Source organism: Heterocephalus glaber, unplaced genomic scaffold (genome assembly GCF_053883595.1).
Source record: "Heterocephalus glaber isolate CG9 unplaced genomic scaffold, H.glaber_assembly_v1.0 deba00001538, whole genome shotgun sequence".
Classification (NCBI taxonomy): Eukaryota; Metazoa; Chordata; class Mammalia; order Rodentia; family Bathyergidae; genus Heterocephalus; species Heterocephalus glaber.
Genome location: NW_028258333.1, coordinates 25,587,387 through 25,607,264, shown reverse-complemented (window position 1 = coordinate 25,607,264; position 19,878 = coordinate 25,587,387). Strand labels below are relative to the sequence as shown.

The window sequence follows — 19,878 nt, the reverse complement described above, 5'->3', positions numbered from 1 at the left end:
AATTGTCTGATTTCTTCTTTAATTTCCTCTGTGACCCTTTGGTTATTCAGAAGTGTGTTGTTCAATTTCCATGTGTTCATGAAATTTTTCGAGTTTCTTTTGCTATGGATCTCCAATTTCATCGCACTATGGTCTGATAATGTACAGAGGATAACTTCAATCCCTTTGCACTTACTTAAATATGTTCTATGTGTGAATATGTGGTCTATTTTTGAGAATGACCCATGTGCAGCTGAAAAGAATGTGGATTCTGATTTTGTGGGGTGGAACACTCTGTAAACATCTGTTAAGTTCATTTGTTCAAGAGTTTGATTGAGTATTTTTTGTCTGGTTGATCTATCTATTTGTGACAGTGGGGTGTTGAGGTCCCCTACTACAATTGTATTAGTGCATGTATGACTTTTCATGTCCATTAATATTTGTTTTATATAGTTGGGCACACTAGTGTTTGGTGCATAGATATTTATGATTGTCATCTCTTCCTCCTGGTTTGTTCCCTTTACAAGGATGTAGTGTCCTTCTTCATCTCTCTTCATCAGTGTTGGTTTGAAATCTACTTGATCTGCAAAGAGAATAGCTACTCCTGCTTTTGTTCAGCTTCCTGTTGCATGGAGTATTGTTTTCCACCCTTTAACTTACAGTCTATGAGTTTCCTTTTGAATTAAGTGTGTTTCCTTTATGCAGCATATTGTTGGATTTTGCTTCTTGACCCATTCTGCCAGTCTATTTCTTTTGATTGGTGAATTGAGACCATTAACATTGATGGTTCTAACTGAAACGTATTGACTTATCATTGCCATGACTTTTTCTTTTTGTTGGGTTCTCCCCCTTTACATTTAATTTCTTGTCATGCCAGATGGGTTCATTCTGCTGTGCTTCCTGGGGTTGTGATCCTCAATGTCTGTTCCTAGGATATAGCCTAAAATTTTGGGGAGTGCTGGTTTGGTATTCACGAAGTTCCTAAGGTGCTCTTTGTCATGAAAATATCTTATTTCTCCATCAATTTTGAAAGATAGTTTTGCAGGACACATCAATCTGGGTTGGAGGCTGTTTTCTTTTAGGGCTTGGAATATGTCACTCCAAGCTCTTCTTGCCTTCATGGTTTGTGTTGAGAAGTCTAGTGTGACTCTGATGGGCTTTCCTTTGTATGTGATTTGTTTCTTTTCTCTGACTGCTTGTAGAAAGAACTTTGTTCTTCTGTTGAGTTTCTGGAATCTTAACAATTATATGCCTATGTGTAGATTTTTTTTTTTATCAAGGCTATTTGGAGTCCTATATGCCTCACTTATCTGTATGTCAAGCTCTTTTCCCATGCTTGGGAAGTTTTCTGCCATTATTTCTGTGAAGAGATATTTTATGTCATCTACACTCTCTCCTGTTTCTTCATTGAGCCCAATCAATCTTATGTTATTCTTCTTTGCATCATCTAGCAGCTGCTGGATTGATTTTTCATGTTCCCTTATAATTTTGAAGCAATTTTTCTTTTCCTGGTCATTAATTGCAATCTTATCTTCTATATCTGAAATTCTGTCCTCACATTGGCTCATTCTGCTGTGTAGACTTTCAGTGGAGTTTTTCATGTCCTGGAAATCTATTTGCATCTGTTTTATGGATTCCATTTGTTTCCTATGTTGGGATTCCATCATGTTCCTGAGCTCCTCTCTAGATTTATTAATCATGTCTTGCACTAGGGGCACAATTTCTCCTGTTATCTGAGAAATTATTTCTGATTTCATTTTTTCCAGATCCCCTTTTGTTGCCAGTTGAGTGGGTCCAGCTGGTTGAGTATCAGAGTGTTCCATCTCATTTCCCTTTGGGGTTGCTGTAGGTGATCTGGAAGTCTGGTTTTGAGACTTATTTCCGTGTTTTCTCATTTCAACTTGGGGCAGGGAGGCTGTTGGCACCTGCACAGATTACCTCCTCTGAGCTGGGAGAGGTGGGACAGGGTCCGGGAGCAGAGGTAAGGATGGTGGCCCAAAAGCCCTTTCCTCTGGGTTGGGAGCAGCGGGAGGGATGGTGGCCAGGAAGCCTCTTCCTCAACCAGGAGCAGTGGGATGGCGGCTCAGAAGCTCCTACCTCTGGGCCGGGAGCAGTGGGACTCAGTACCGTGGTCTGGTGGTCCGGTTTCCTCTGCGTCTTTGTAGTGTGGAACCAGGTGGCTGAACAGAGGAGCGGGGAGGCGGCGGGGGGTCCAGTGGATTGTTGCCGGGGCGTGGGCTGATTTGGCGTCTTCCCCGGGACTCAGGACCTCCGTAGGGCGTGCGCAGACCTACCTGTCTGCAGCGGGCTGATTCAGCGTCTTCTGCGCGACTCGGGCCTAAAAGTCTTATATCCCTTTGCTGCAGTTCTAGAGAATAAATACCATTCTCAGCACACTGTTAACATCCCAGAAAATGTCAGCATCACTCAGTTACTGCAAAGAACTCTAGGGACGTCATCTCATCAGCATAGATCTCAGACTCCTTAGAAAGAAAAGGAAGAGGCTCCAAGTTTACCCTACCCATGATGAGAGAATAGAGAGGAAATGGTTCCCTCTCCCATGGGGTAGTCCTGTACAGAACAAGATGGAAGGCACTACACTGGGTCTCCGTTACATGATGAGGTTTGTGCCTTAGTTCCCCACTGATGTCATTATTCAGGAGAATGGGTCTACTGTTGAAATCCCAAATTTATGGAGTGAAAAATATATCTGCCTGGTGTAGTTGAGGCCAGGTATTCTTTATTCAGTGTCTCAAGCCCCCCAAAATTATGTTAAGTCTTGAAGGAAAAGACATTGAACTTGTTTCAAATTTTGATGCTTTGATTCAGGCAAGCCACAACAGCAAAACACAAAGATATCAGAAAATATTTGGATGGTATCTATGTCTCTGAAAAAACAACAGTTCAACAAGCTAATGAGCAAGATATGAGTTGTCCGGCTACAGAAAAAAAGATCCTGGATAACAAGATCAATTTGTGATTTTTTTAAATGATATGATAAAAGACCTCTAATAAAAAAAAAAACCAGAGGACATGGACAGTGCATACATATAGTATATGGCAGATAGACTTGCACTCAAAGTAGTGTTCTTGCTCTTATTGGTTATAAACCATATAACATACAGAAGCAAGAGGGGAATCAAATGGAATTACCATCATCATGGTATTATTGTTACCAGATAATAATAGATTATACCATATGTTTTTTCTGAATAAATATTATATTAAAATATAAAAATTTGGATGTTCACTATTAAGTAATAAGGAGGTAATTTAAAAATGATAGATCCAAGGGAACATCTACACTTCCATTTATTCAGGAATATCCCATCAATCACTGAACTCACCTCATGGCATTTTAGTCTTCAAACCTTTTCAGACACTAGAGTTTGCATAACTACTGTAGGCATCAAACAAAACATTCAATTTTTAATTTAAAATATTCAAAATATTTACATTTCTTCTCTGGCATTTTAGAAGGTGAACATTTTAAGATGCATATACTAGCAACATATAGGGGCTCAGGGATATAAATTGCTGGGTCTCCCTTCCTTTTCCTAAGACAATAGTAGAAAAAGGGAAAAGCCAGACAAACCAGAAAGCTGCTTTGGCCTCTAATATTTTAATTCATTTTGACTTTTATAAAGTGACTTCCGTATGCTAAGAATCAAAGATAAATAAGCACAGTATCCACCCTCCAGAGTCTAAGATCGGGTGGGTGAGACATGTCTCCAATTACAAGGCAGCGCAGAAAGCTGTAACCAGGCTGAAGAGACTGAGCTCAGAAGGAGGTACTCTCTACCCTGGGCTTTGAAGCATGAGTCAGAGTTCCTCAATGAAGAGAAGAGGGGCAGGTACAGTCTAGAAGGCAGGGCACACTCCTCACCTGGGTAGATTATTTTGTTGTATTTTGTTTGGGGGATCAAAGAGATGTTGATGGAGGGGAAAAGAAACAAGTAATTCCAAACTCCAGCTAGGATTCCTTCATGGACAAGATCAAGTGTCCAGCATTTGGTAAATCTTCCTCAACTCTCTTGCCTCCCTGCAGTAGTAATTACTTCTTCCTGTGCAATTCCAAAGCCCTTTGAGCATAACACTTGTCAAAATGTGCCATGATTGAATCATCTCGGAAGAGGTTATAATACAGATCTGGTTGTAGTGAGAGATCCAACAAAAATTAGTTTTTCTAAAGTTAAATTTCTCCTTCTCTTTTTCCCCCCATCATAACTGTCCAGCAAAATTCAGAGATGGGAAGGCTGCTCCTGTGGCAGCGCTAAGGTTCTTTCCATGTTCTGGCTCTCCCATCCTAAGAGAATTGCCCTGGTCATTGGGAAAGGACAGCATGATGGCAGCCACATAAACCACTTCTGCTGAGATCTCATTGGCCAAAACTTGTATGGTCACACCTAGTTGTGTTCCAACTGAAAATCCAGGGGGCTTCTTACGATGGAACGAGTGTTGGCTGTTTTTTTTTTTTTTTTGCAGAGGGTCAAATAGGAAATATTTTAGACCACCTACAGTCCTGTCATGTCATCATCACCATTGTCTTCCTCTTTTGCTCCTTCTTCTTATTCTGTTCCTTCCTTAGTTTATTCTATAGCTTTTTAAAAGTATTAAAAAAATTCTTATTTTGAAAACTATACAAAACAGGACAAATACCAGATTTGGCATGTAGGCCAACATTGGTGTCTTAGTCAATATTTTTGTCACTAGGACAAAATACCCAACACTCACAACATAAAGGAGAAAAAGGTTATTTGGGGCCATATTTTCAGTCCATGGTTGGCTGGCTCCAAGGCAGAAAGGCACGGTGGGAGGGGCCAGGCAGAGGAAAGGTGCTCAAATCGTGGTGGCCTGGAAGCAGAGAGAGTAGGGAGGAGCCAAGGAGGGGGATGTACACTTCAGGTCACACTCCAGTGACCTGCCTTTTTCCACCAGATCCCAGCTCTAACAGCAAGTCAGCTAAATGGCCTCCATGATTCATCACCTTCTGAAAGTCCCACCTATGAATGAGTGCATGAGGCCTTCAGAGGGCCTTCTCCATACAAACCATATCAGTTGACAAATCCCTGCTTTGTATGAAGGGAAAACTCATCCTAGGAAGGCAGTGGGACTTTATAACTTTTACAAGATCATAAGCCACTAAAAGAAGGCCTTGTCTTGTTCACCTTTCTAGTTTTAGTACAATGTTCGATCCATATAGCAGGTGGTTGATGTTTATGATGAATAAACACTTGCATGTATGCATGCATGAATGAGAAGAAGGAAGTAGAAGAGGGAAATTTGATTAACTACAATTTAGTAAAATTCCATTTAGTCCTAGTGGTAGTCTCTTAGACTGGATTGTCCTCTAAATGCTCCATTTTCCTAGAGTTTGAAGAAAGATCTAATGGGGAGCACCCACACTGAATCCCTCCTCTGCGTGCACCCCCTTCTGTTAAGATAGTCAAGTGCCTGCTTTACCTCCAGACCAAAGTTACATTAGGGCCCAAATATGCTGCATGTGAGAGAGTGCTCTTGTCATGCAGAGGACCTCTCCTTGACCTCCACTGAGGGTGCAGCAGATCCCAGACCACAGGCCTTACGGGCTCCTCTCCTGGAGCACTGTGGTGGCTGGAAGAAGAACTTTGTTTTGCCCTTTTGAATATCACATGCTTGGTGGGAATGTCAGCAGAAGTGTGCAGGCTGAATGGACACATTTTAGTTCCCTTCTTTCTCTTCCTTCTTACTCAATATCCTGAGGCCATAACAGAGCTTTTCTTGTTTAAGTCATCCTGGTGGGGGAGGGAGGAGTGGATCACTCAACCACTGCCTGGGGCAGAGCCCTGCCAAGCATCAGAAAGTGCCATCATTCTTGGATTCTGCACTCAAGGCAGATGCTGCAGCCAAAAATGCTGGGTTCTCAGGCTCTGGGCCCAAGAACACCCACTAAATGAGACCACCCTCCCACCTTCTTCTGCAGAAGTCAGGTAACCATTATGCCAACGTTTCCTCTTTCAAATAATTTTTACAGCAGGAAAAGATGCCACCTCCAACATCTGGCAGCGTAGACTGCAGACTGAATAACCAAAGGAAAGGCGTGTTCTGTTGTAAAATAGCAGAACAAATGGACCTCAGATCCCAAACCTCAGATTTATTGTAGACAGAAGGATGCTAAACAGACTAAAATGTGCTCGAGATGTGTCTGCCGCTTGCTCTTTCATAACTGAATGGGCCTCTCCTGCACCACTGGTATTAAACGATGTCTTGCAACAAAACAAGAGATGAGGGCCTATTGCTCTCAGGGCTGAGCACAGATGATCTCTTTCATCCTGGCTCTTAACAAGTGTGTGTTCCTCCTTTGATGAGGAAGAACTACTTTCAATTTCCCCTAAACCTTAAGATCTGGCAGGGGGTGGTGATTTGTGTGAGATTTCTACTAAGACAAAGGAAAAGGGTCACACTACAGCCAACCTGGCCTTCTCAGAGGGAATCCTGGCAAACTGCAGAAAGCACAAATGACTGCAAATCAGCAAGGAAGCCTTTCAGAAAGACCAGTAACTCCAGGCTTTGCTTGGAGCCTTGGGCCCTCTTGTTTGCATTGCTGCTTCTTCTGAAATTTTATGACTTGTTTTTCACTTTTAACGAGATGTATAGTGAAATAATGTAAGGTGAAAAAGAATGAGCCTCTCCCTCTGTCTCCTATTCACTGTGTAACTATGCGAGAGCTATATGACTTCTCTCAGTCTCAGATTTCTCATTTCTAAAATGGGTGTAATAATAATGTGGACTTCATAGGAGTGTTGTAAGGATAAAATTCTGTAGTTATTGTGCACTAAAAGGTGATCCTATGTTGTTAATATTTGTTTTTTGAACTATTTGGGCATCAGAAATGGACTGTTTTGTGTGGAAAAGTAGATGAGTTTATCATCCCAGGTTCAAAGCCATGGCAGTGCTTTTCTGTGGCCGCTATGAAACTGCCAGGGAGGTTTAATGTAGACCAGAATGTGTGCATAAGCAAGGCAAGATGCAAACTTGAAGCCATCTAAGGCCCCACAAAATGAGAGACAACTGAAAGGTGAAAGGCGGAAGGATGAGGTTCTTTCTTATGAAACCACATCTTTAAAAATGTGCCGCTAAAGGACATCTTGAATATCCAAACAACTGTGGTGTGTTCTAGGGATACCCTGGGAAAGCTGGTCTTCCATTTCAAAGAGGAAAGGTTGGAAAGGATTCTACTTTGGCTGCTTGTCATTTTTGTCCGTGTATCTACCAATGGGCTCCAAATTCTCCCCAGCTTCCACTGCAATCCAGAGACCCTGTCCCAGGACCCAGTCTTGAAAGTGAAGGCTGACTACCAGAGCACCCACACTGACATCTAGTGGTCCAAACGCTAAGCGCAGGTGCTGTGTTGGAAGCTTTTATCAGCTTCCAGGTGCTTAAAGCCCCATTTTCTACCACTTTCATCACATGCTAAAAGGAGAGGGTAGTCAGGGAATGTGGAAGAGTTCTTGCATCTGGATGAGGTGTTCCCAGGGGTATCTTCTGAGGGACGTTTGTGAGAACAAGAATATGGAGTGAACCTTGGCTCGCTGGCAGGTTTCTGCTACAGCTGTTAGGTTTGTGGCTAGGGCTGGCTTCAGAACCAAGATCTGAACGTGAATAGTGGCCTCTGCCATGCACGAGCTATGGCCTGTGAGTAATGAACGCACTGCTCCATGGCTCAGTTTCCGAGTCTGTAAAATAGAGCTTCCAGTCATTTCGTTGTGGGTTTGTTAAGAGATGGTGCCTAAAAAGCTCCCAGAACGGCCTCTGGCCCAGAAAGCAAGCCACAAGGCCATTGATTCTTTTTTCCCCAGATTTAGATACAATTTAATAGTTCACTTCCAAAATAAAAGTTATTTTAGGTGAAACAATGAAATTTTCTAACACGTGATATTAATACGTTGCCCTCATTTTCTGAAACAACTCTGAGAAACAATATTTACAGTAGATGGAGTATTTATGGAAAATCTGCCATCATGTAGGGGTGTGTGAGAAAGAGACCCCTAAGATTATATGAACTAGGAAACAGACCTTACATCTCATGTCTTCACTGCAGAATTAGAGTGCCAAAGTGTGAGACTTGAGTATAGAAATGCTTTTCAAAGGACTGAGTTTGGGAAAGAGACAAATGTGTTCCTTTTGCTTTGTTTTTATTTTTCTTGTGGTTCTGGGGATTGAACTCAGGGCCTTTGCCCTGAGTTATAGCCCCAGCCCTTTTTGTTATTTTTTTATTTCAAGATGGGGTCTCATTAAGTCACTAAATTGCCACAATGGGCTCAAACTCATGATCCTCCTGCCTCAGCCTCACAGAGATTACAGGCATATGCTATTACCCTGGCTGGAACAGTCATGTTGTTTCAAAACCTAAAGTTTTTTCCTCAGGACTGAAGTCAAAAGCATAAAACGTCCATTGGAGAACAGAGGGAAGCTTCTGCCTGCTTATCTCGATCAGGAAGCTCAGTATTCTTGAGATAGGAAGTGCTCCAATAAGAATGAAGATTTTTTTTTTGAAAGACGATTACTTTTTGGTTAATTAGGGTTTGTGTTTCCCAATCTGATGCTTTGCGGCACAGCACCAAGTTGTTTCAGTAATGGTTCATCGTGAACCTTGGATTCTCCATCCTCAGGGAACTGCTGTCTCCTATTTAATTTCCCTTTTCTTCCTTTCTCAGGCGTCTCTGTGCTTTGCCTTTCTTCATTCAACTTTATGCTTCACTTCAGTTGCTGCATCAATTTCTCTGATTTTTATATTGAAAGTGAAATTTTTTTTCAAACGTAGCAAGATTCTACTCCTTTTGATGTCCCAACTTCCTCACTTTCTTCTTGATATGCAACTTCTCGGTATCTACAAAGACTATGTTTCCCCTGTTGCATATTTTATATATATTACACTACTCCATAGAACAAAAAGACTTCTTCTCATTAGAGAAAAAAATCTTAGTGGTAATTTTGTACATCTTACACCGATAAAACCTTTTAGTGTGGAAGACAATATATGCACTGTCATCCTTTTGGAAACAACTAACATTGCATCTCCTCCTAATTCTACCCAGGACACTGTGAGGATAGACCTTCCATACCCACTGGGGAATGTGAGACTATGGTGTGCATCATGGTCTACACATGGGACACAGCCCTACCCTATGTCGTCTATTCCAGACATCCTAAGCAATTTGGGGTAGTCCACATATGAACAGTGAATTGAATCTTCTTTTCAAAGCACTCAGCCCATAAAGGCTGCGATGGGTGGATGATGAGAAACCAAATCAACAATGAATGTTTCACTGTTTTGGGAAACCCAGGGAGCTGAGCTGAATGGTTGAAAGGTACCATTTCCCAGCCTGAACCATTCTATCCCAGGGATTCTTCAGGTCACTATGGCTCGAGATAGGTCTGGAGATGCAAAAGAAGTCTGCATACATTTCTAAACAAGACCTTCCAAGAATATACTTTGGAAGAGCTACCTTAGTAAGATCCATTCCGAGCCTAACCTGTGACAAGAGGTGAATGGTAACACTCCAAGAGATGCTTAACGCCCTGTGCTGCTCCTTGATCCTGCCTTCCTGCCATTTTCTCTATTGTCTCACAAATTGAAAAGGTCAGCATCACTGGTTTGGTTGGTTGTGGAAGAGTTCCGTGTCTCTGTGATGTCTGGGCACTTAAGCCAACTTCCCAAGCTGCCATGTATTAAGGCTGAGACAGATCCAGAACTTACTAAGTACATTGGATTCATCAGCACCATAGAATCATCTTCACCAGTAGAGTGTAAGAACTCTGGGATTGCATCTGGAAACAGGTGACATGGATTGGGAACATGACTGTTACTACCTGGCAGTGCCCACTGCCTGCATTATTTGGTGTTGGAGCTTGATGCCCCAAGGTTGCTAGTGCAGGTCCAAAGGGTAGGGAAGATGCACACTCTTCTGATTTATATAACTCAGCAGGCGTTGGGGGTAAGGCAGCCTGGGAAGGCATCTTGCTGGGCAAAGGTTCTAAGAGACTAGGTTGATAAATTGCATCTCAAAGATTAACAGTATTCATGATTCCATCCACATGCTTCTCCAGATTACTCTGATCATTTGCAATCTGCAGCAGTGCAATGCAGTATTTAATTGATTCTACCAGGCTATTTGTTGTTGTGTTGAGAGTTTCAATTTTCTTTCTCTGTTAAGCATCTTTACAGTTTTGAATCTTGCCATCAAAAACGTTTTAATTGACTATCAACATTTTAAGTAATTATGAACCTTTGTATGTTTCTTTTTTTTGTATTAAATTCTTTTATTGGTACATTGTAGGTATACAACACAATTACATTTCTCATTGGGAATTGTACCTTTACATAATGCATCTTGGTTCTTATTTTTTCCCCATTCCTAGCCCTCCCTTCACGCCCTCCACCCTTCCCTATTTACAAAGACTTTATTTCCATTTTTTCCATTTCTCATCATTTTTCCTTTCCCTTCTTTCCTTTCCCCTGCCCCTCCCACTACCCCTACCCCTTTGGACCTTTTCTTCCTATTTTACATTATCGATTATTCATTCTAATCATTGGTACATTTTAGGTATACAATATAATGACATTCATCATTGGAAATTTGCATCTTTACATAGTCTCTCTTGGTTCTTATTTTTCACCCTTGCCCAGCCCTCCCTTCAACCCCTCCAGTCCTCCCTATTTACAAAGATTTTGTTCTTATTTTTCCATTTTCTCATATTAATCCCATTCCCTTCTATCCTTTCCTCTAGCCCTCCCACTTCCTTCCCCTTTGCCCCTTTTCTTCCTATTTCACATTACCTATTAAACATTTAGTCCTTATTTACACTTTCAGTTTCTCACACCAGAGAAACTATTCGGTATTTACACATGCGTGTCCTATTTATTTCACTTAAGAGTATTGCCTCAATGTGCATCCACTTAGCTATAAATGTCTCTAATTTCTCATTTTTGATGGCTGAGTAGTACTCCATTTTATTAAAAAACACATTTTCTTTATCCAGTCTCCAGTTGATGGGCATTTGGGCTGTTTCCAAGTTTTAGCTATTACAAACTGTGCTACTTTGAACAGGGGTGCACATATATCACTGTGGTATGATTCTTTTAATTCTTTGGGGAAGATCCCCAGCAGGGGAATAGCAGGGTCAAATGGGACTTCCAGTCCTAGTTCTTTGAGGTATCTCCATACTGATTTCCACAGTTCTTGCACCAATCTACACTCCCACCAGCAGTGGAGCAGGGTTCTTCTTTTCCCACAGCCCCGCCAGCATTTGTTATTGGTTGATTGCATGATAGCAGCCATTCTTTCTGGAGTGAAATGGAATCTCAGCATTGTTTTCATTTGTATCTCTCGAATGAGCAGTGATGTTGAACATTTTTTCATGTATTTATTTGCTATTTCTACTTCTTTATCTGAGAAATGTCTGTCCATTTCAGATGCCCATTTTTGGATTGGGTCTTTAAATTTGGGAGGTCTGATCTTTCTAAGTTCTTTATAAATTCGAGATAGTAGACCTTTGTCTGAGGAAGAGCAGGGGAAGATTTTTTTCCCACATTGTGGGTTGCCTCTTCACACTGCTGGTGGTTTCTCTTGCTGTGCAGAAGCCTTTTAATAAGAAGAGATCCCACGTGTTGACTGTTTGTACTAGTTCATGGGCAACTGAAGTTTTGTTCATAAAATCTTTTCCTACACCAATGTCTTCAAGGGTTCTACCTAACCTCTGTTCCAACTGGTTCAGAGTTTCTATTTTAATATTTAGATCTTTAATCCATTTTGATTTTAGTTTAGTGCATGGTGAGAGATATAGGTCTAGTTTTAATCTTTGGCAAGTTGAAGCCCAATTTTTCCAGCACGATTTATTAAAGAGGCTATCTTTCCTCCAGTGAGGGTGTTTGGCTCCTTTGTCGAAGATGAGATGGCTGAGTGCATCTGGCATTGTTTCTTCATCTTCTAATCTGTTGCACTGGTCCTTAGTCTGTTTCTTTGCCAGTACCATGCTCTTTTTATCACAGTACCTTTGTAGTATAGTAACAAGTTGGAGATTATGATACCCCCTGCCATGTCTCTGTTATCTAGAATTGCTTTTGCTATTCTGGGCCTCTTCTTGCTCCAAATGAATTTTTGGATTGTTTTCTCGAGGTCCATGAAGTATGCTGCTGGGATCTCAATTGGAATTGAATTAAATCTATATCATGCAGTTTTCGAAGTATGGCCATTTTCACTATATTAATCCTTCCTACCCAGGAGCAGGGGATGTCTGTCCATTTTCTGATATCATCTTCAATCTCCCTTTTCAGAGTGCCATAGTTTTCAGAGAAGAGGTCTTTGATTTCTTTTGTTAGGATGATTCCTAGGAATTTCAGTTTTTTGGATGCTATTGTGAAAGGAATTATTTGTCCTATTTCTCTCTCAGTGAGTCTGTCATTTGTGTAGAGGAAAGCTATTGATTTTTCTGTGGTGACCTTGTAACCAGCTACTTGACTGAATTTGGTTATTAAGTCTACAAGACTTTTGGTGGAGTTCTTGGGGTCTTCTATATAGAGTATCATGTCATCTCAAATAATGACAATTTGACTTCTTCATTTCCTATCTTTTTTCCTTTTATTTCTTTCTCTTGTCTAATTGCTTTGGCTAATGTTTCCAGAACTATATTGAACAAGAGTGGTGACAGAGGACATCCCTGTCTTGTTCCTGATTTTAGAGTGAAGGATTTCAGTTTTTGACCATTTAGTATGATATTGGCTGTTGGTTTTTCATAGATGGCTTCTCTCAGTTTGAGGTAGAGACCATCTATTCCAATTTTTTGTAGCGTTTTTATCATAAATGCATGTTGGATTTTGTCAAGTGCTTTTTCTGCATCTATGGAGATAATCATATGGTTTTTGTCCTTGGCTTTATTGATATAGTGTCTTACATTGATTGATTTTCATATATTGAACCATCCCTGCATCCCTGGGATGAATCCCACTTGATCAGGGTGTATGATCTTCTTGATGATCTTCTGCATTCTTTTTGCCATTATCTTATTAAGGATTTTTGCATCTATGTTCGTTAGTGAGATTGGCCTATAGTTCTCCTTTTCGGTTGGGTCTTGCTCTGCTTTGGGGATCAAGGTGATGCTTGCTTCCAGGAATGAATTTGGGAGTATTGCTTCCCTTTCAATTTCATTAAAGAGTTTCAACAGTAGTGGCAGCAGTTCCTCTCTAAATGTCATGTAGAATTCAGCAGTGAAGCCATCAGGGCCCAGGCTTTTCTTAGTTGATAAGTTTTTAATTACATTTTCAATTTCATTGGTTGATCTTGTGTTGTTTAGAATTTTTAGGTCTTCTTCATTCAACTTTGGTAATTCATATGTATCTAGGAATCTGTCCATTTCTTCTGTGTTTTCCATCTTATTGGCGTATAGGTTCTGGAAGTAGGTATTGATGATCCTCTGGATTTCTGCTGGATCTGCTGTAATTTCACCCTTTTTCTTCCTAATTGCATGGATTTGGGCCTTTTCTTTCTTTTATCTGATAAGGTTGGCTAAGGGTTTGTCAATTTTGTTGATTCTTTTGAAGAACCAACTCTTGGCTTCATTGATTTTTTTGTATCGCTCTCTTAGTCTCCATTGCATTGATTTCTCCTCTAATCTTTATAATTTCCTCCCTTGTATGAGCTTTGGGGTTGTCCTGCTCTTCTTTTTCTAGAAGCTTGAGGTTCAGCATCAGGTTATTTAATTGGGCTCATTCTGTTTTCCTAATATGCGTATTCACTGCTATGAATTTCCCTCATAAGACAGCTTTCATTGTGTCCCATAGATTCCGATATGTTGTATTGTCATTGTCATTTAATTGAAGGAACTGTCTGATTTCTTCTTTAATTTCCTCTGTGATCTTTTGGTTATTCAGAAGTGTGTTGTTCAATTTCCATGTGTTTATGAAATTTTTCGAGTTTCTTTTGCTATGGATCTCCAATTTCATCGCACTATGGTCTGATAATATACAGGGGATAACTTCAATTCCTTTGCACTTACTTAAACCTGTTCTATATGTGAGTATGTGGTCTATTTTGGAGAATGGCCCATGTGCAGCTGAGAAGAATGTGGATTCTGATTTTGTGGGGTGGAAGACTCTGTAAACATCTGTTAAGTTCATTTGTTCAAGAGTTCGATTGAGTTCTAGTATTTCATTACTTATTTTTAGTCTAGTTGATCTATGTATTTGTGACAGTGGGGTGTTGAGGTCCCCCGCTACAATTGTATTAGTGCATATATGATTTTTCATGTCCATTAGTATTTGTTTTATATAGTTGGGTGCACTAGTATTTGGTGCATAGATATTTATTATTGTCATCTCTTCCTCTTGGATTCTTCCCTTTACAAGGATGGAGTGTCCTTCTTCATCTCTCTTAATCAGTGTTGGTTTGAAATCTACTTGATCTGCAAAGAGGATAGCTACTCCTGCTTTTTTTCGGGTTCCTGTCACATGGAGTATTGTTTTCCGCCCTTTAACTTTCAGCCTATGAGTTTCCTTTTGAATTAAGTGTGTTTCTTGTATGCAACATATTGTTGGATTTTGCTTCTTGACCCATTCTGCCAGTCTATTTCTTTTGATTGGTGAATTGAGACCATTAACATTGATGGTTCTAACTGAAACGTATTGACTTATCATTGTCATGACTTTTTCTTTTTGTTGGGTTCTCCCCCTTTACATTTAATTTCTTGTCATGCCAGATGGGTTCATTCTGCTGTGCCTCCTGGGGTTGTGATCCTCAATGTCTGTTCCTAGGATATTGTGTAAAATTCTTTGGAGTGCTGGTTTGGTATTCATGAAGTTCCTAAGGTGCCCTTTGTCATGAAAGTATCTTATTTCTCCATCCATTTTGAAAGCTAGTTTTGCAGGGTACATCAATCTGGGTTGGAGGCTGTTTTCTTTTAGGGCTTGGAATATGTCACTCCAAGCTCTTCTTGCCTTCATGGTTTGTGTTGAGACGTCTGCTGTGATTCTTACGGGCTTTCCTTTGTATGTGATTTGTTTCTTTTCTCTAACTGCTTGTAGAACTTTGTTCTTCTGTTGAGTTTCTGGAATCTTAACAATTATATGCCTATGTGTAGATTTTTTTTTGATCAAAGCTATTTGGAGTCCTATATGCCTCACTTATCTGTATGTCAAGCTCTTTCCCACTGCTTGGGAAGTTTTCTGCCATTATTTCTGTGAAGAGATTTTATTATGTCATCTGCACTCTCTCCTGTTTCTTCATTGACTCCAATCAGTCTTATGTTAGCCTTCTTTGCATCATCTAGCAGCTGCTGGATTGATTTTTCATGTTCCCTTATAATTTTGAAGCAATTTTTCTTTTCCTGGTCATTAATTGCAATCTTATCTTCTATATCTGAAATTCTGTCCTCACATTGGCTCATTCTGCTGTGTAGACTTTCAGTGGAGTTTTTCATGTCCTGGAAATCTATTTGCATCTGTTTTATGGATTCTATTTGTTTCCTATGTTGGGGTACCATCATGTTCCTGAGCTCTTCTCTAGATTTATTAATCATGTCTTGCGCTAGGGGCACAGTTTCTCCTGTTATCTGAGAAATTATTTCTGATTTCATTTTTTCCAGATCCCCTTTTGTTGCCAGTTGAGTGGGTCCAGGTGGTTGAGTATCAGAGTGTTCCATCTCATTTCCCTTTGGGGTTGCTGTAGGTGATCTGGAAGTCTTGTTTTGAGACTTATTTATGTGTTTTCTCATTTCAACTGGGCCAGTGGGCTGTTAGCGCCTGTACGGATTACCTCCTCTGAGCTGAGAGAGGTGGGACAGGGGCCAGGAGCAGCGGTAAGTATGGTGACCCAAAAGCCCTTTCCTGTGGGCTGGGAGCAGCCGGAGGGATGGTGGCCAGGAAGCCCCTTCCTCTGGACCAGGAGCAGTGGGATGGTAGCTCAGAAGCCCCTCCCTCTGGGCCGGGAGCAGTGGGAGGGACGGTGGCCTGGAAGCCCCTTCCTCTGGGCCATGAGCAGCGGGACAAAAGGTGGCCCAAATGCCCTTTCCTCTGGGCTGGGAGCAGCAGGAGGGATGGTGACCAGGAAGCCCCATCCTCTGGACCAGGAGCAGTGGGATGACAGCTCAGAAGCCCCTACCCCTGGGCCGTGAACAGCAGGACTCAGTACCTTGGTCTGGTGGTCTGGTGTCCTCTGCGTCTTTGTAGTGTGGAACCCTTTGTATGTCTCTTATCAAAGGCTTGGATGCCAGGAACAAATCCTGAATCCAATCCCCAGAGGGTGGCGGGAAGGAAAAAGGAAGAACTTGACATTTGCTCCTATGGTCTGGTCCCCGGCAGTCAGCAGGGACCTCAGAACTCAGGAGTGAGGATTGGCCCCTCTTCTAGACCCTCAGGGTCTACTTACTCTACAAGGAGCCAGGAAGAAAGCTGTGCCTCCTCGGGAGGGCATAGGGGCTGTGCCTGGTACCTCTTCTCCTCCCCTCAGTCAGCTCTTCAGCTGTGTTGCATGTGGCCCAGCCAGAGGTTCAGTCTGTCCCTTGGGACACAGTGTCACCCTTACCCCTGCCCCAATCTCATCCTCACAGATCTGTTCTTGTTGCAGCTCTTTGTTGGGAGCAAATTGCTATACAAGTTGGCAACTATGCCACAGATGAAGCAACTTGGGTTGCTTCTATCTTTTGGCTATTATGAATAATGCTACTAGTATATGTTCAACCCCCTACTATTATTTCTTTTGGGCATGTAGCCAGAAGTGAAATTGCTGGATCATATGGTAATTCTTCTTAATTTTCTGAGGAACTTCCATATTTTTTCCAAAGTAACTGCATCATTTTATATTTCCACCAACAGCACATAAGTGTTCAATTTCTCCAAATTCTTGCCAACACTTGTTTTCTGCTTTTATGATAACAGTCACCCTAATGTATGTAGCTTAAACTTTAATTAAAAGAAAGTGTATTAATAAATGATTCTTTTGGTAATAATTTTATTCTTTCTAAAAACCTGTAGTATTTATAAAATCATAAAATAGGAAAGAGTTTGGTGTGTTTCATGTTTCATTCCTACTCTTTGAATTAACCATTGATGTCAACACTTCGTTCTTTTATCCAGACAAAAAATATTTCATATAAATGCAACAATCTGAGTTTTGCTATGGGAAATCTCAAATCATAATCTCTTTTTCCTGTCACATCTCTTTATATCCCTTTTTAACCTCCCTGGTAATAAGTTTGAAGCCAAAGCAAGATGGACAACAAACACTGTCCCATGCAGACAGCAGATAGATGGATCAGAATAGTGCCCAAGGCCTTGAATACAAGTTGGATGGCTCATGCCATGACTCTATGGGCAGAGTTTTGAAGCCAGTTTATGCTAAAAGAGACCTAATGTTGTCACCTACCTAGACACTCTCCTTGACATGGACACACACAGAACAATCATTTTAAAAAGCAGGCAAAATTGTTGGTCTTAGTTGTTTCCTCTTTCCAAATTGCCGTAACATTGCAAGTCAGTTCAGAAGTTTTGGCCTAAAGCCCTACATCCTCCTTGTTCATCTCAGATCTGTCATGGTTCCAACCATAAGTAGGACAAAAATGATCACATTCCCTTCCTATGGTCAGGACCTCTGGAAAAGAAGGTCAATTACTAGTGTTGGGTGGAAAACTTTTTGAGTCAGAATGAAAACCTAAAAGTTTTGTGTCTTAGCTGAGATTTTAAATTCAAAATAATAACAACAAGAAATAAAGTCACAATTCCTATGAACACAAAATTTAGAATCAGACTCTGGATTTGGTTCTCATTTCTACTATTTGATAGAGTTTATATGACTCATTATATTCTTTCATAACAGTAAGAATGAACCAGACATTGGGAGGACCAAATGAGATATTGTATGTGAAATTTTACTGAAATGTCGTTGGGTAAGATACTAAACTCCAGATTTTTATCTTACTATGTGAGTGTATACAACATTTTGTGAGAAAAAATTATTAAGATAATTTGTACCCCAGAATAAGTGACTGTGATAAAATGAAGATATTAAACCAAGTAGTTCTAAAGTGCCATGTATGTGATTTAAAACATAAACAAAAGGTATCCAAAACTCTCACTGAGTACTGTAGATGAATGAATGGATAAGTAAGAGCACAGATCAGCTGAAGCCATGAAACATTTTAGAAAGGTGAGGAAGCCTTGGAAAAGAGGGTGGCTAGGTGCTAACAGCAGGATGTACACAATGAAAAGCTTAAAATTAAGAACATCACAGTCCTAACAAGAAAAGGTCCAACCACAGTGAAAAGTCCCATGACAAAGGTGAGAGGAGTTGCTTGTCTCCTGGCAGTGTTGTTACTGTGTAGTTATGAGACAGAGAAAAAGTGAGTTAAGAGATGTGAGATTATTATTTTATTTAATCCTGATTAGTATACACTGCATGCATTTTCTGAGAGTTCAAAAGGAGAAGAGACAGAGTAAGAATGAGGCTAGAGGATGGCCCCACTATCATATTCTGTGGAGTGAAATTTCAAAATTGTATCTATTTCTGTCTCTGGACTCTTCCATACTATCCATTTAATATCTAGTTTTTACTTTCCTCAAATCAAACTCTGGATCACTAACTAACTAGCAGCTGCCACCTGTCTTTGGTTAGCTTGTTAGCTTCCTCTTCTAGAAAGTTCTCTTCACAGAGATCTGTTCCCATGCTGGGAAGTGCGTGCCTACAAAACCCCACAGAAGCCCTCATACCTCCACCCCCACCCCACACCATCGCTTTCAGTTTCTGCCTTCTCGTCAGATGAAGAAAAGCAATCCAGTGCCCAGGGACACATGTCTGTGTGAGTCTGGGTGTGTAAGAGTGATCTGCAGGCCGAGGTGAAGCAAAAGAAGTATAACATTCATATTTTATTTTGTACATGTCAAACTGTATCTTTCTCAGTCATCAAGAATTTTTCTATAAAATGGATTTTATTTTGCTAGTTTATACAGCATATATAGATATGTATATACAAGAAAACAGAACAGCCACAACAAATAGTAACTGAAATTAAGTTCTCTGCATTCAGACACTTGCAGGTGCAGGAAAAAAAATGGAGGAAATATATACTGTATCCTCAGAACCAAATCAGCCATCAATTAAATACCCATGAAAACTTTTTTAAATTATGTACAAGTTCATTTATCAAAATATAAATTCTTCAAAGACCACCTTCTAATTAATGGAACTTAAGTAATCCTAGAAAATGCAAGCTATATATAGATAGATAGATAGATAGATAGATAGATAGATAGATATATGTACAGAAAACAATAGTTTTAACATCGTTTGTTTCTCTATACCATTTATATCTCACTCTATATTCTCTGAATCCTATCACCATTCCATTCACATCAAGAAGTCAAAAACTTATAGTGGAGCGGACTGCAGAAATACAAGAAAAGTTGTTTATTTTTGTGTAAGCCATTGGAGGTCACGCCAAAGTCAGAACTGTATTTGCATAGGAGCTATTTGGTAGGATAACATAAGAGAACACATGAGGATTCTGTTTTGTAGAATGGTGGTGACTTTCAAGCTCCTGATCTTCAAAGATACGGAAGTTCAACTGGCCAATACACCTTGAGAACACAAGGCATCAGCATTTAGGAGGTGGGCTTTCACCACCTAAGCTTCCGTGACTTGCTAAACTCTCTTGCTTCCTCTACTTCCATTCACTCCTAGAACAGAGTAGCAACAAGGAAAAGACTCAGAGTAGCAAGTGCCTGCGAGAACATCAGAGCATCCCACACTGTGAGGCACACTGACACACACAGAGGTTTTATGTGGAGGCACTCAGGCCAGCCTCCCGACACTAGATGGCCAGGCACACGCAGCACCTGAGACCTCATCTGCACCAGATGCTTTCTTGTGACTG

The 19,878-nt window shown here is 40.6% G+C and overlaps 1 protein-coding gene and 1 pseudogene across 1 annotated transcript in view; one reads left to right on the top strand and one right to left on the bottom strand.

Moving 5' to 3' along the window:
- Nucleotides 1-19,878, top strand: part of Fyb1 (FYN binding protein 1) — a 173,385-nt gene that overhangs the window by 44,110 nt on the left and 109,397 nt on the right. The window lies entirely within an intron of this gene.
- Nucleotides 8,533-9,978, bottom strand: LOC110350078 (oxysterol-binding protein-related protein 9 pseudogene; annotated as a pseudogene).